This window comes from Sciurus vulgaris (assembly GCF_902686455.1).
Source record: "Sciurus vulgaris genome assembly, chromosome: 5".
Lineage (NCBI taxonomy): Eukaryota > Metazoa > Chordata > Mammalia > Rodentia > Sciuridae > Sciurus > Sciurus vulgaris.
Genome location: NC_136465.1, coordinates 151,818,215 through 151,832,770, shown reverse-complemented (window position 1 = coordinate 151,832,770; position 14,556 = coordinate 151,818,215).

Here is a 14,556-nt window from a genome sequence, read left to right as displayed (position 1 = left end):
CCTCTTCAAAACGAAAGATATTCCAATCATTCAGAAAATTCCAAGGGATTCAAGGGATTTAGGAACTCTATGTCAAGAACCAAGATCATGATGAAATATTAGAATGAAAGATTCTTCTAGTGCCCCAGGTATAAATATTTTGGGAGATCTATGTCAAGACCAAGGGGTTTATATGTATATGGAGGGAGAGCACCCTTAAATTTTAAATACATATCTATTTATATAATAAGATACATATAAAATAAATATTTATTTTAGCATACTATGAATATTGGATTGATGGATAAATAGATATGAAAAATTTAAGAAGTCTCAGAGCCCTGCATTGGCTGGGAGGAGGGTAGTAAGGCTTATTTGTCAAAGGAGGGAATTTTTTTCAAAGTTAACTGCATCATAGAGGTAGAGAATGCAAAACTGCCAAACTAATGCAAGGAAAGAAATAGAGTGACAGAGTATTTATGGAATCCAAAAGAAGGAAGGAACAGAAAGCATAATGACTACAACAAAAGACAAATAGAAAAAATACAAAAAATAGTACATTTGAAGCCATGTATCTTGGTGAGCACATGGTACAAAGTTGCAAGCTACTTTGAAGAAAACACATCAAGTTCTAAATCCAGTGGATGCCATTTATTAACTTTTTGCTCTTTAATAAATGTCTTAACACTTCTAAGCATTACATTTTTGTCTGTAAAGCAGGATATAATATTATCTACCCCACAGAATGACTGTGAGGATTAAGAGAGAGAACAGATCTTCAGTTTTTATCATCTGACACATAGAAAGTACTCAATAAATGGCAAGTCAGAATTTTAAGTCCAGCAGGTGCTTCAAAATGTAATTACATGGGATTTTCTCACCCATTATACAAATTTCTCAGACCATTATACAAATAAAGACATGAGAAAAATGAATGGAAAACTTACCCGAATTAAGAGTCTTAAATTTTGGTGTAATGGAAGGGTAAAGAGTCAAGTGAACCGAGAGTGAAGGAATAGGGCTGATGAAACATGAAATTGAAGTTGTACAGGAACAGAAATGGAATCAGCAGAGGTAAATAATTGTGAGGAAAAGACAGAAGACTTGATGGAAGGAAGAACAGGTGACAGGAGAATTAGGGTATACACAACAGAAAGAAAAAGTGCTCTGAGCCTGGGAGATTATTTTTAAGATGTCATAAATGGTCCAATGCTGAGAAATGAGGAACTTCTATGTGGGGTCATGGAAAGGAACTACCAAAATAAATAGGGAGTAAAAGTCGCAAAGGCCAAGAGGCCAAGGAATCACAATATTTGCAAGAAACTTATAGCAAATGTTCACAGTTTATTTTAGCAGTGTGGAGAGAAAGGCAGTGCAAAATGAAGAAATTTGAACAGTATTACCTGAAATATTTTAAAAACACTAATTGTTCAGATATCTTGTAGTGTCACATAACTTCTGAAGGGCAGATGCAGGATTCAGACCCAAAAAACCTGGTTTTAGATTCCTTTTTGTTTTGTTTTGTTTTGTTTTGTTTTAACCACTGTGTTATACCTCTTCTGATTAAAACATGCCATTATGATGTTTGAAAAACTACAAAATGATTCTAAAATTATATATATGTATATATATAAAATATACATATATATACCCAAAGCAATTACCTATTAAAATGCCAGTTTTAAATGATTGTTTTATTTAATAATATTTTGTATAATATTTGAAGTATTGTATATATTGAATGTAATTTATGACTTAGACAATCAGTAAAATGCCATATTTACCAAAAACTCTAAAAAACTTTTGTTATTTTTTGCATCTGAGACACAAATATATATTGCTGAGATTATTTTGATATCAGAAAAAGAAAAAATAATATATATTCATATTATAGTATTCAAAACTTTCAATCAAATCTGAAACATAATTTGCAGAACCACAGGATTATTCCTCTAAATTCATATTTATTGTTCTACATTTGAAAGAATATCACTTTTCTGTGACATTCAACTTGGCAAACAATTCTAGTGAAGAAAGACTCATTGTCTGAGTTCTTAAAAATGTCTGAAGACAAGTTAAAAATGTCCTGGAAAAAGCTCAGAACAGTAATATGACTTTCAGGATTGCCCTTTTGCAAACGTCGTCAGAAAAGTTATCCATAGCGTATATTATGGTGCCAGGTTTTGTTTCCAATGGGACAAAAGCCTTGCCATGGTTTCCATTCTCTGATCTCTTGCTTGCCTCATAAATGACATAATAAAGCTCTTGGTTAGCGAGAGTGTAGACTGGAAATATGACTCAGATTGAGAGTAGAGATAATGCCTTTAGAGAAATGGAAAGAGAGATGGAACAAGCATTGTTTCTACATAATATAAGTTACTTCTGCAAATTTATTTCATATACAGTCTTTATGTAGATAGGGAGAAAGAAACAGAAATGATTTGAGTGACTTTAGTACCACCAATGCATTGAAATCAAGAATGGTGAAGTATTTTAGAAACAGCACAGAAAATACAGACTAAGATACAGACATATCTATCAAAAATGTTTAAATGCAAATTTTTTGATGGAAATGTCTGACGTTTACCTTTATTATTTTCCTCTTTCAGAGGCATACAGAGAGACTAAACTTCCCCATCCTCTAGAAAGAAAGTAGAGAAGCCGTAACACAAGTTCTGACCGTTATGCAATGAGGATTACATGGGTGGCTCTCTTCCCTTTCACTGTTGCAGGACTGGGACATTTTCCAAGTTCAGAATGGTAGTCAGTCTGCCATTCTATCCATCTGGCTCTCTGGAAAATTATATGGGGCACGGAATTTTGGGTTTTGTATTATCCAAATTAAATTGACATTATTATTATAGCATTGTAGTCTATCCCGAATGGTTCGTTCACATTTTGTATATCTTTCCAATAACATAAATTGATAAATTCAAAACATAATAGTTTGCAACTTAATTTTATCTGTATGTAAATGACTCATGGGCTTAGTAAAAATACCAAATAGCTAGGAAAAGCTCCCAGGAATAATAATGTTTTAGTGCATCAGATTTCCTATCTAAATCTAACAGTATAGAAAGAGCCACTTTCAATATTTACTGCTTTAATTTTTCTTGTAGTTTTCTCTTATATGGCAAACAATATGATTTTATCTCTCTTGATTTGAAATTTTAAACAACTTATATTGAACTCTATTATGGAAGATCCTTTAAAATATAGATATGTATATATATATGTATACACACACATGTGTATACACACATACACACACATACACACACACAGAGTCCCTTTTTTGTGTTTTGGTAGCAAATATATTATTGCTTGTATTTCTTAGCTTGGTAAAAAAATTATTTCTTAACTTGAGAACTGAAAATTTTTAAATTCTGTTGCTAATTTCAACAATCTTATGAGATTATCTCAACTTTTCTCTATACGTGTTGAGGTCATTAACATTCTGCCTCTTCCCTCTACCTTGCCATCTTCTTTTGTCAGATACAACTTTAGTTTCATGGTTGAATTTATTCCAATTTATACTATCCGAAATCATTATCGAAATTGTACCAATTCATACTATCTTATACCATAAATTAGATTTCTCATGCATTTCATATAAACCAATTTTAAATGTAAAAGTCAACAAAAGGACAATTTGCAATAAGTATATCAATATTGTCCCCATTTTAGGTTCAAAAAGCGACAGCCTCCACCGTTTCTTTATCTAATCGACAGCAAATATTATCTGAAACCTTGTCCTGATTCACCACTGAAGTCTTTGCCACCTTGTTTCCATCATCATCCAGAAAGGGCTTGAAATCTGTCACCCACAGTTGATGTCATTCTCGATTCTTTTCTATTGTTCCTGTTAATTGGTTTTCAAAATTTTTAATGACCTCAGCAGGATACTAAGAAAAATGTGAGGCAATGATTCATCTTCTCCCTCTAATATTACCTCACTAAAAATTTAATGTCACCTAAGTGTTAGAAATCTTCCACTGGAGTACCTACTTGAGGCCTGGATGAGGAAGGAGAATGTGCGGGGAAGTGTTCAGGAGTGGAGAGTTGAGGCTAAATGTGTGTGGATTGTCCACTGGAACTTCTGCATGAAAGGAAATGGGTTATTCAGGGTCACTTGACTGAGACTACTAAATGTAAGTGATTTCTGACAACATTTAGATTTGCATATGTAGGTGGAGGTATTCATTTTATGTTTCAAAGATCAATATCCTTCAGTGAATCTTATTTTTATGTTTTGAGTACTATCTCATTACTTCACTTGGTCTATGTGAGCAACATGACTGGAATGTTCCATTGATGATTCTCTATCCACTCTCCTGCACCTCCTCTCCCTATATTTTCATTCCCTGTGCGCCTAATGCCTCCTCTTCCCTCTAATTATAAGAATGTGTTCTTCACTTAAATACTAAAATTGCCTGGTTGTTGACTTCTCTTTTTCCTTCAAATCGTCAACACCAAACAACATATACTGGATTATCACTGCTTTCCAGATTTATAGTTCAATGTGTTTTCCAATTTTCAAAATACTTAAATCCATACATTTCTTTGATATGGTGGTTGCATTTGTTTAGTAGGGCTGCCATGTCTTCTTCAACACAAGTTTATTTTCTCACAGTGCTGGAGATGGGGAAAGCTAAGTTCAAGTGCAGTTTCTCCTGAGGCCACTCTTCTTGGCTTGCATGTAGCTGCCTTCCCATGGTCTTTCCTCTGTGTGTATGAACCCTGGTGCCTCTCAGCAGTAACACTTCATCTTCTTATAAGGATGTCTGTCAGATTTGATGAGGACCTACCCTAAAGACTTAATTTCAACTTCAAACCTGGAGAAAATTTCCAAAAGCAGTGACATTTTGAAGTTAGAACTTCGACATGAATTTTGGGTATACAGTTCATCCCATAACAATAGTCATGTGTTATGGTTTGAATATGTACCACCCAATATTTAGATGCTGAAACTTTATGGCCAAGTGACAGTATTAAGAGAGGAGATTAGGTCACAAAGACTTTTCCCTATTGAAGAGGATTATGATCCTTATAAAAGAAGCTGCACACAGCTGTGCACCCGGCCAACTTTCAGCTTTTGGCATGTTGAGGACACAATGTTCCTCCCCTTGGGGGCAGTCAGAGAACTCCCGTTAGCAGCAGAAAGAATGGGACCTCACCAGCTGGCTCCTTGTTCTTGGACATCTGGCCTCCAGAACTGTGAGACTGAAGTCCTATTCTTTGTGAATTATCCAGTCTTAGGTTATAGCAACACAAACAGGCTAAAATAGCATCTGAAATGTAAGGTTTCCTTTTCTTACCAAAGTATATTATTGATAAATTAGTAAAAATACCTGAGAATAGATTATGTGTGTGGCTTCCTCACATTTTGTAGGACAATCTGCAGCTTTAGTTGCTGTACCTTTAAGAGTGATCCAGTTGGTTCTTTAAAAATGACTTAAATGTGAGATATCTCAAGTAATGGAAAACTCACAGTAACTACTAGATGCAAGCCCCAGTTATTAACTGTACAAAATATATCAAACTTTAAGTATAAACATGCATAATTTCTGATAGAAATGAGACTGAGTGAAGTGTTGTCTAAAATTAGTTCATTGCCCATGAAAATAGAAGCTTTTGTACTACGGATCTCAACAAATAAGCCTTACAAAGAATGAGTGATCAGATAAATTCTGAGCACTATGAAATGACCAAGATAGCTCAACAACTTCTAAATTATTTGACAGAATCATTTGGTTCCAAAGAATAATTCCAAATGTTTGGTAAAAGATCTCAACAGAATAAAATGAGAGTTGCCACATCAAAGCTTCTGTATTTGTAAAAGAAACAGCTGTGACTAAGGGGCCCGAGGGCAATGTATTAATATTCAAAGTCATTATTCTGAAATGGAGTTATGAATTTGAATATGTTCACAAAAATATAATAAGCTCACTCCATTTGAAATGATCTTTACAAATGCCGTGTAAATATGTACCAATCAGCTTTGCAATTAAACACCACATAATTAGTTCAGTGACTTTATGCCAAAAGTATGTTGTAACTCCACTCTGTTTAAATTGTGCACTGTGGTAAATGAGAATGAATATATCAAAATGTTAACCCATTTAGTATGGACCCTATTTGAGTGTGCTTGCGAGTGTGCGTACGTGTGCACACGCACACGCACACACACACACACAACAGAATAAAAACAATGTGAATCTGGAAAGAATTATAGTATCTCTTGATTGGCAAACCCAAAGGAAAAGCCCATAAGAAAAATAGTTTTACATTTAATTTCTCTTATCTCATGCACACAAGAAAAAAATTGGCAAAAATTGTTTCTTTGTGTCATTTGTTACAATCCCAATTGCTTATACTAAAATAATATTACAGATATGTCCAAATGTTATTTCTCTATCTGCTTTATTCAACACAAGAATTTTGATTCCAGATGGTACATATTATGTAATATTTATCAAAAGTCACCTGACTCCAGGGATCTAAAACTCTTTTGCAGAGAAACATCATGGCTCCTTCCCCCCTCCCTTTTCTCCTCCCACACTTTCATGGGGGTGGTGGAAGTGGTATTCATTTCTGGTAGGATGACATCTAACAGTGTCCTTGAAAAACAATAAATATTCAGAGACAATTAGTCTTTTCTTCCTAGGTGTACAGTCAGCCCCTGTACTCACAATTCTTTCAATAGGCATTTATTTATCTCTTTACTTTTTTGCAGCGTAGTAGCTAAAATAATAACCAACATGCCAAGTGTAAGGAAATCCCATGAAACCACACCAGACACGGGAAATCACATAAGGGAATTTATTAAGCAGACAGAGTGTCTCCTTGCAGGGTAAGAGAGAAAATGAGAGGAAAAGAGAAAGGAAGGAGAAAGGGCATGCACTAGAGAAAGTGGAAAGCAAGGAGGAGAAAAAGCAGGTGAGAAAAGATGGCGGTGAAGCTTTCTTTAAGAATCCCACCGGGCTAATGGGACTAATAATGGAGAAGGATACTTGCAAGCTGACTGATGAACCAATAGCTAGCTAGGATGTTCACAGACTGACAGTAGTTGGGAGGCAGGGAAATGGCTGCATTGGAAAGGGTGGGAAGAGCAGGTTTATACATTACATTCCCCAATTTCTGTTTTTATAAGAAAATCTTTTGCTCTCCAGTTCTTTCCGAAGCCTTCTCTCTCCATCCTGCCTAAGTGACTGGGGCTGGTTTTTCAGATGAGAGTAAAAAGTCCATTCTCCTTCCAGACTTCCAATGGCAGATGGTTTTCTACACTAACTGCCTGTCCCCAATTCTGACTTCATTTAGCCCTCTAATTCTAGGAACTCCTTCACTGCTGTAGGGAAAGGGGGTGATGACTGATGTGGTTTCTTCGAACTGGAGGGGGCAGCGTGGGGCAAGCAATTTGGAGTTCCCTTTTTAGAAATCGGGTCAAGTGAGGGGCCCAAAGTAGAAGTCCAGTTGGGGAAGAGCAGGTTGTAAAGGCATCTGGGGATGGGTGCTTCTATGAGAGAAGAACAAAAAGACATGAGTACTGAAATGAGATTGATACAATATAAATGTTGCAGAATCTGGAACATGCCAATGCATATCATAAAGATGACAGAAATCAATAATTCCTCACTGGGGAGTGGAAGAACTGAGAAGTTGTTCCCATAACAAGGCCTAGCAAAGGCTGGAGAGGACAAAGCCTTTATCTGGGAACTTTAACATTGTCCAGGTTATCAGGAATGTAAACACAACATTTAGTAGAGATCTCTATACTTCTGTTACTAGCAAACAGATTAAGCCTACCTGTGACTGTAGGCTTTAAACTGACTAAAACTTCTGACTCTAGCAGTTTCTCTTGATAGTTATCAGGCACATTTGCCTAAGAATCTCTTTTGTATCTTTTAGTCTTCATTCTAGTGGGCTAACACAAGTGTACATCTTAAGTTACATTTAAGTATTATTTCTTTTAAATGCCCAAGAATGGCTATATTTTAGTCTTAACTGTTTTGCTAGGTGTTTAAGATCAAGTTGGTCAAAGCAACCTGTTCCTGTCTGTTAGAGTCAGCTGAGTTTCCACAGGGTACTCATAGAGAACTGAGTATTCATAGAGAACTTAAGAGCAGCTTCTTAGCTCCATTAGTGCCATTGGTTAGGCAGGGTCTCCTCAATGAGGTGGCTTCAGCACCAGGGATGTCTCCCTTTTTCCTTGACCCTCCTCTGCAGCAGGTGCACTGAGTGGCTTTTCCTCTAGTAGCCTCATCAATCTCCTTGATCAGGAGGTTGTGTGACCCAGAGTTGCAAACCTCCTTAGAGAAGCCCTCATGTTCCCTGGGTTCAGGCTGACTTTGGGGGCAAGACGCAAATATGGACTTTTCTTGACCTCTGTATTTAATCTCAGTTTGATCTTAACCATCAAGCAAGTCAGTCTCACTAGTCACAAAGTAAGAGTACTGGGCTTTAGCTTCAATGTCTATAACTTTACAGTTATTTACCCCCTTTTATCTAATTGGGGTTTACATTATCTGTTCTATAGGTGATGGCTTACTGTTCCAAGTTAATTTATGGTGTTTGCTCTTGAAGCAGTACTTCTGCAAAATATTGATCAGACAACAATTAGAGTTTACAAGGAAAATACAAAATGGAATCACCAACAGTAAAACATTCAGTTTGTGCAATAGCTATCTTGAATTTTGGCCAAGTTCCAGTTTGAGATCACAGTAGTCTTTACAACAAACATCAAACTTTTGAACACAACTTTAAATGACTTAAAGTCTGGCTTACTTTGGAGCCATTCCAATGTGTAGCAGGGTTGTGAGACAGAGCCTTATCTCAGGTAATGTGGGGCTTTTCAGGGAGGGGCAAAGGAGTATTAGAAAATAAAGGGTCATAAGCACAGATTTTGAAGATTAAGCTGAGATCAGATGGAGCTCTGTTCTCTGATGGAAATACGGATCTAAAGAGTTATGTCAGCAATCTTTATATATGTGCAATGTTAGGTTCCAGAGTTACTGTCAGGTGGGCAGGAACCAGAGAAGGGAGCTGATGAAACACTGGTTATCTAGCAAAAGAATTCCTTCCTGCCCAAGAGCTGTGTGCCTGCGATCAATGTACTGCAGCAGTTAGGCATCTTGTGCCCCTGCACAGGAGCACTCGCAGGCACCAGGCATGCCACAGCCATGAGGTCATCAGAGACCCCAATCTCAGTCACTATTGTCCCATTTTTGCTACTGCACATTACACTCTTTCTTAAATTTCATTTTAAGAATTTTACATATATTGACTCCTAAGTCTATATGAACATTAGTTAACACAATTTAACATTATATCTAAAACATGAATTAAAGAAAGGCTGAGAGGGCTTTTAAGTTTCCTTTTGTGTGGCAAAGTGGTAAAATGCTTTCAAGCTTAACCTTTAAACAAATAAGTCTCTCAATAACTTTTACAAAAGCATTTAATAAATTTTACATATACCTATTGATGACAGGTCCTATAATAGAACATTAAATGATAGGTTTACCATTACAGACAAATTTAATTTGGAGAATAGCAGCTTGATAAATTTTCTGCTCTAAAGGCTTGTATACCTGGAAAATATGAACACATTTAATATATATAATGTTTTTAAGTATGTTACTCCATGGAATAACTTTGTAAATTAATTAGATGTCTCTAATAAACACATTTGAGTAATCCCATACATGTAGACTCTAATTCACTCATCTTATTGTAAAAAAAACCAAGATATCAGACAAGTGTACCAACAGTATTTGCTGTCTCTTTCCTGTTGAAGAAAAGTCCTAGAAAAATTGATGTTAGACATTTTATAAACATCAACATTTTATTAGTTTGACCACCTAGAGACTTGTGAGTTAATTTTAAGGACATTTTACTTCTATTAGTTTACCCAATTTAAATTGAACCTCTTTAAATCACGTGAATTAAAAATATTTGGAACCATTTTTAAAATTTTAATTTTTATGCATGCTTATATTTAACACAAAAGTAATATTTATCTCCATTGCAATGTAACGGATGTTCAAAAATAACTCTAGAGTTGGATAAAAAGATCTGATCAAAAATCATTAACCTAGGTATGTAGGATCAAAATTGTGAGCTCAAAAATATAGCATTTAAGAAAAACAAAAGTCCTAGAAGAAAAATGATAATGGTCATTAATTAAAGCGTGAGAAAATGAGAAGGAGAGAAAAGGTGAAAGGGAGAAAAGTATTCTGAGTTGTAGCCCAGGAGAAATTCAAAATGGACACTTTTTTTTGGGGTGGGTGTTGAGACTGGTTTCCCACTGCACCTTCCTCCATTTACATTTCAATGTAAGCCTTGACTGAGATCTTAATCTGAAAGGGGCTAAAATGTTCTAGCAGAAACTTGATGCTTAGGTCTTTTTAACCTTTTTTCCTGGTTAGTAATTAATTTAGGTTTGGACACAGAAAATTGTCAAACAATTATCTCCCACTACTTGCGGGGAATGGGGCTGCTTATATTACATGGGGAAGCAGGGGAAGATGGAGAAGCAGGGTCTGGATGCATTTGAGCCTGCAGGAAGAGCCAAGAAGCAAGAAAGAAGAGACTTGAAGATAAGGAATCCCTTTCCATCTGCCCGCTCGCTCATGGAAGCTGTGTGCCATTACACAAATGGATTTTGATGGCTTTAAGTACTGGGGGCTGGGCGAAGGGTTCCCAAGGTGAAATCTGCCAGATTGGAGGACCCAGATTCCATGGCGGGGACTGATATAGCTGTATCTGTGGCCAGGGCGTCCCGAGGCCAGAGTACTGGGCTGGAGATGAGGGGCAGCACATTGATTGTGTTGTCACACAAGCACCAATGTGTGTGCCAGGCAAAAGCCGAGAAGAGTTGAGGACCTGATATCAGGGTTTTCGAGAGTGCAAGAGCACGAGCGCGAGATGAGCCTCAACCCTGAGAGAATCTCCACCATAAAATCAGAAATCCACCTGGCAGATAAGACCAACTAAGGGGGCCTGCCATAACTATAAAAGTTGTGGCTGGGGTACCCCCACACCTCAGCCACCTCGAGGGTATAAATCGGCCTAGGGGAACCGGCCTAGAGGACTCACCAATTTGAAGTCTGGTGGTGAATGCAGAGCAGAGTGTCCGGGCAGAATGGAATGTGGGGCTGTGTCCGGGGGCACTGGGGCTCAGATGGGGTTCCACTCGCTTAAGAGACAGTGGAAGATCCCATCCGAGTCTCGGCAACAATGTAAGGAAATCCCAGGAAACCACACCGGACACGGGAAGTCACATAAGGGAATTTATTAAGCAAACAGAGTGTCTCCTTGCAGGGTAAGAGAGAAAATGAGAGGAAAAGAGAAAGGAAAGAGAAAGGGCGCGTGCTAGAGAGAGTGGAAAGCGAGGAGGAGGAAAAGCAAGTAAGAAAAGATGGTGGTGAAGCTATCTTTAAGAATCCCACTGGGCTAATGGGACCAATAATGGAGAAGGATACTTGCAAGCTGACTGTTGAACCAATAGCTAGCTAGGATGTTCACAGACTGACAGTAGTTGGGAGGCGGGGAAATGGCTGCATCAGAAAGGCTGGGGAGAGCAGCTTTATACATTACACCAAGGATAGCAAAGAAAGTACTTGATCTAATTTGAATAGAAGAAAATACATAAAAAATTTGATGCCATATCTATATAAAATTTTAAAAATTAAAAAACTAGAATTCAAAGTGCTACTAGAGTTCTAGATCCTAATAGAATCAATTTCATGCAATCAATCAGCTTCTTGTCTGAGAGGATAATTTAGTCTTGAGGTTATAACTAAGATCAAGAAGAAAAATACTTTTAATGAAAACAGCGCAGGGTTTTAATCACCTAATTAAATTATAGCATATATAGATAATGTAGGATGTACATGCATGTAATATACATTGACCAGTTAATAGCAGTAGCAGTTTTAGCTTCATAAACAGCTCAGTAAAATTATTATCAATAGGACATCAAAGATTGTTTCTAGTCTGAAAACAGACATACGGATTGCAGAATAAACTAAGGCAAAGGGTTCTGTGCACTTGAATGTTTAACTTATTTCACCTACAGGGAACATGCTATAGTTGGTAGCGAGTACATAATAGATTTGTCAGCTACACTACTGATCTCTTACACAATTCCAGGCAATTGGTAATAGAGTGTTACTTTAATTTTCTCACTTTTAAAACATGATTAATAATCTGTTCTTTAGAGGAAATAGTCAGTTGGCTATATCTAAAACTATTCCCAAGTCACATTTTCAATTTTTCACTTCTCTATGGAGACTGAACAGGCTAAATCCTTACTTACTTTCAAATCTTGCCTTTGTCCAAATTTCGATAGCCATAAATCAGATTTTGAGACAAGTATTTGGGTGTGAGTAATTCATTAAAGCTATCCCAGTAAAAAACTGAAGAACTGTGGCAGGAAAGCTGATAAATGATGGTAATGAACTAATTCCACTGTAGGCAACTAGGGATGAATCACCATGGGGATTAAGACACTATAAGGTACATCTCATGAAAATACCCAGTGAGGGATAAGGAAGCTGAGGTTTCCATATGACACCTCCCACTTCTACAATTTAATATTTCTTCTCTATAGAATGGGCAACTGAGTTTGATGGCATCACAACCTATGGAGATACAGACATACCTTGAAAATGTCATGTAAATAAAATTGACCAGCTACTAGAAAGAACATAAAATTAGATTGGAAGATTTTATCTCATCCTGGACTTACTAAGAGCTGATAGCAAAATGGAATATTCTCTCTGTCTAGAACTTAGAGTTTTGTCATTTGAGAAAGCTTGAACTATTGAAGAAACTAAATGTTCTTCTGGTTTAAGTTCTGCAGGTCTTTAATTAAATAAAATTTATGAGGTTTATAATAATTCTGCTTTTTTACATTAGAGCCTAAAAACTTAATGTCACATTTATCTTTTTTTTCATTAAATAGAAAATAGAATGTCCTTCCAACATCAGAAAACCATTTGTAAAGTGAATAAATTAACATGGCTAAACCAAAATCTCTTGACGAGAGAAATCAAATGGTCTGTTAAAGTGATTGGACAAAGCTCACACATTTTCATGATAGTGTATATAGTACCAGAATATTGCCTCCAGACTGGGAAAGAAGTTTGTCAATGCTTCTTTTTAAAAGAGAGAGAGTTAAAGGAAGGAATGACACCACATGTAAGTAATAAAAATGCAATCTCAAACAAACCAGATCCTCAAAAACCTTATGATCGAAATTGCTTCCCAAACTACCCTCTTATTGATGCCAGATGTTAATCATGAAAACAGAAGATAAAGAACTTATGCAGAGAGAAAGCCCCCTTTTAAACAGTAAGAAGGAAAAGAGCCTGTGCATGTCTGGTTAGGCAATAAGACTTCTGTGCCATATTAAAACATTTTTCCATTGACGACCATAGTTTATATAGTCAAAACCCATTTTGCAATATGAAATGCACAGTATTTTGGATAAAGTCTTGAACTGATACAGGTTAGCAGCCATGTACTGAAGAAAAAAGCATTACAGTAAAAAATCTTTTTAAATCATTTTAAAAGATTTCTGAGAGCTTTTCCTTTTTGCACATTTTATTTTCCTACATTGAAATTAGTTCTATCTATGACAACTATATTTCTAAATCCTGCCTTTCTCTCATAATCCAAAAGGCACATTTTATAGATATTGTAATATTTTGACCTAACTGATACTTTAAGCACCCAAAACAGTAGGCCCAAACCTAACTTCCTTTTCCTGAAAGTTCTTTACTCTCACTGTTTTTTTTCCAACATTCGTTCATTTATTTAATCATCTGTTTACTCAGTGGACATTTGAGAGTCTATCAGAAGGTAGATGCATTGATAGGAGCTAAATAGATACAAAGAACAGTACACCATAGAGCCTGCTTTTGAGGGGTCTAGCAAAGAAATGTCATCTAGGATGTGTGAAATCCAATGGAGTGATGCTATCATTGTCGTTCATAGAATTCAGAGCTTTTCTCCACTCTGAAAATCCTCAAGAAATTGGTTCAGGTACAGTCACATGATTCAAATCCTGAAAATGAGTGAATTGTCCCAGGCCACAAAGTAAAGCAGTAATATAGCATAAGTAAAGTCAGAGATGGGGAAATGGGAGGTGCAGCTTGTTAAACTCTAGATTCATATTTCAGACTATGCCTCTATTTATACCCATCCTTTGTAAATTGAATATCTATTGCATCTCTGCATGTTAGACTACTCAGAAAAATATTATGATTTCCTTTCCTGTCAGATATAATTTTAAATAAAGATAATAAAATAATGCTTTTTGCTTCTCTATACACTTATCATTTCTGGTGTTCAACATGTTTTCCTTCACCTTCAAATAGTTCTTCATTCTGAAAACTTCTTTCAGGACATCTTACAGTACCATTCTACCGATCCAAATATTCCTTTTTTTTGTTTGTTTTCTCATTGCTTACTATTTTATTACTTGGTGATTATTGTGAGTGACATAGTAGAGCCAACTTCATATAATTTCGGAAGAAGAAAGTTAGTTGGCTACGTTTCCTACATAAAGAGTAT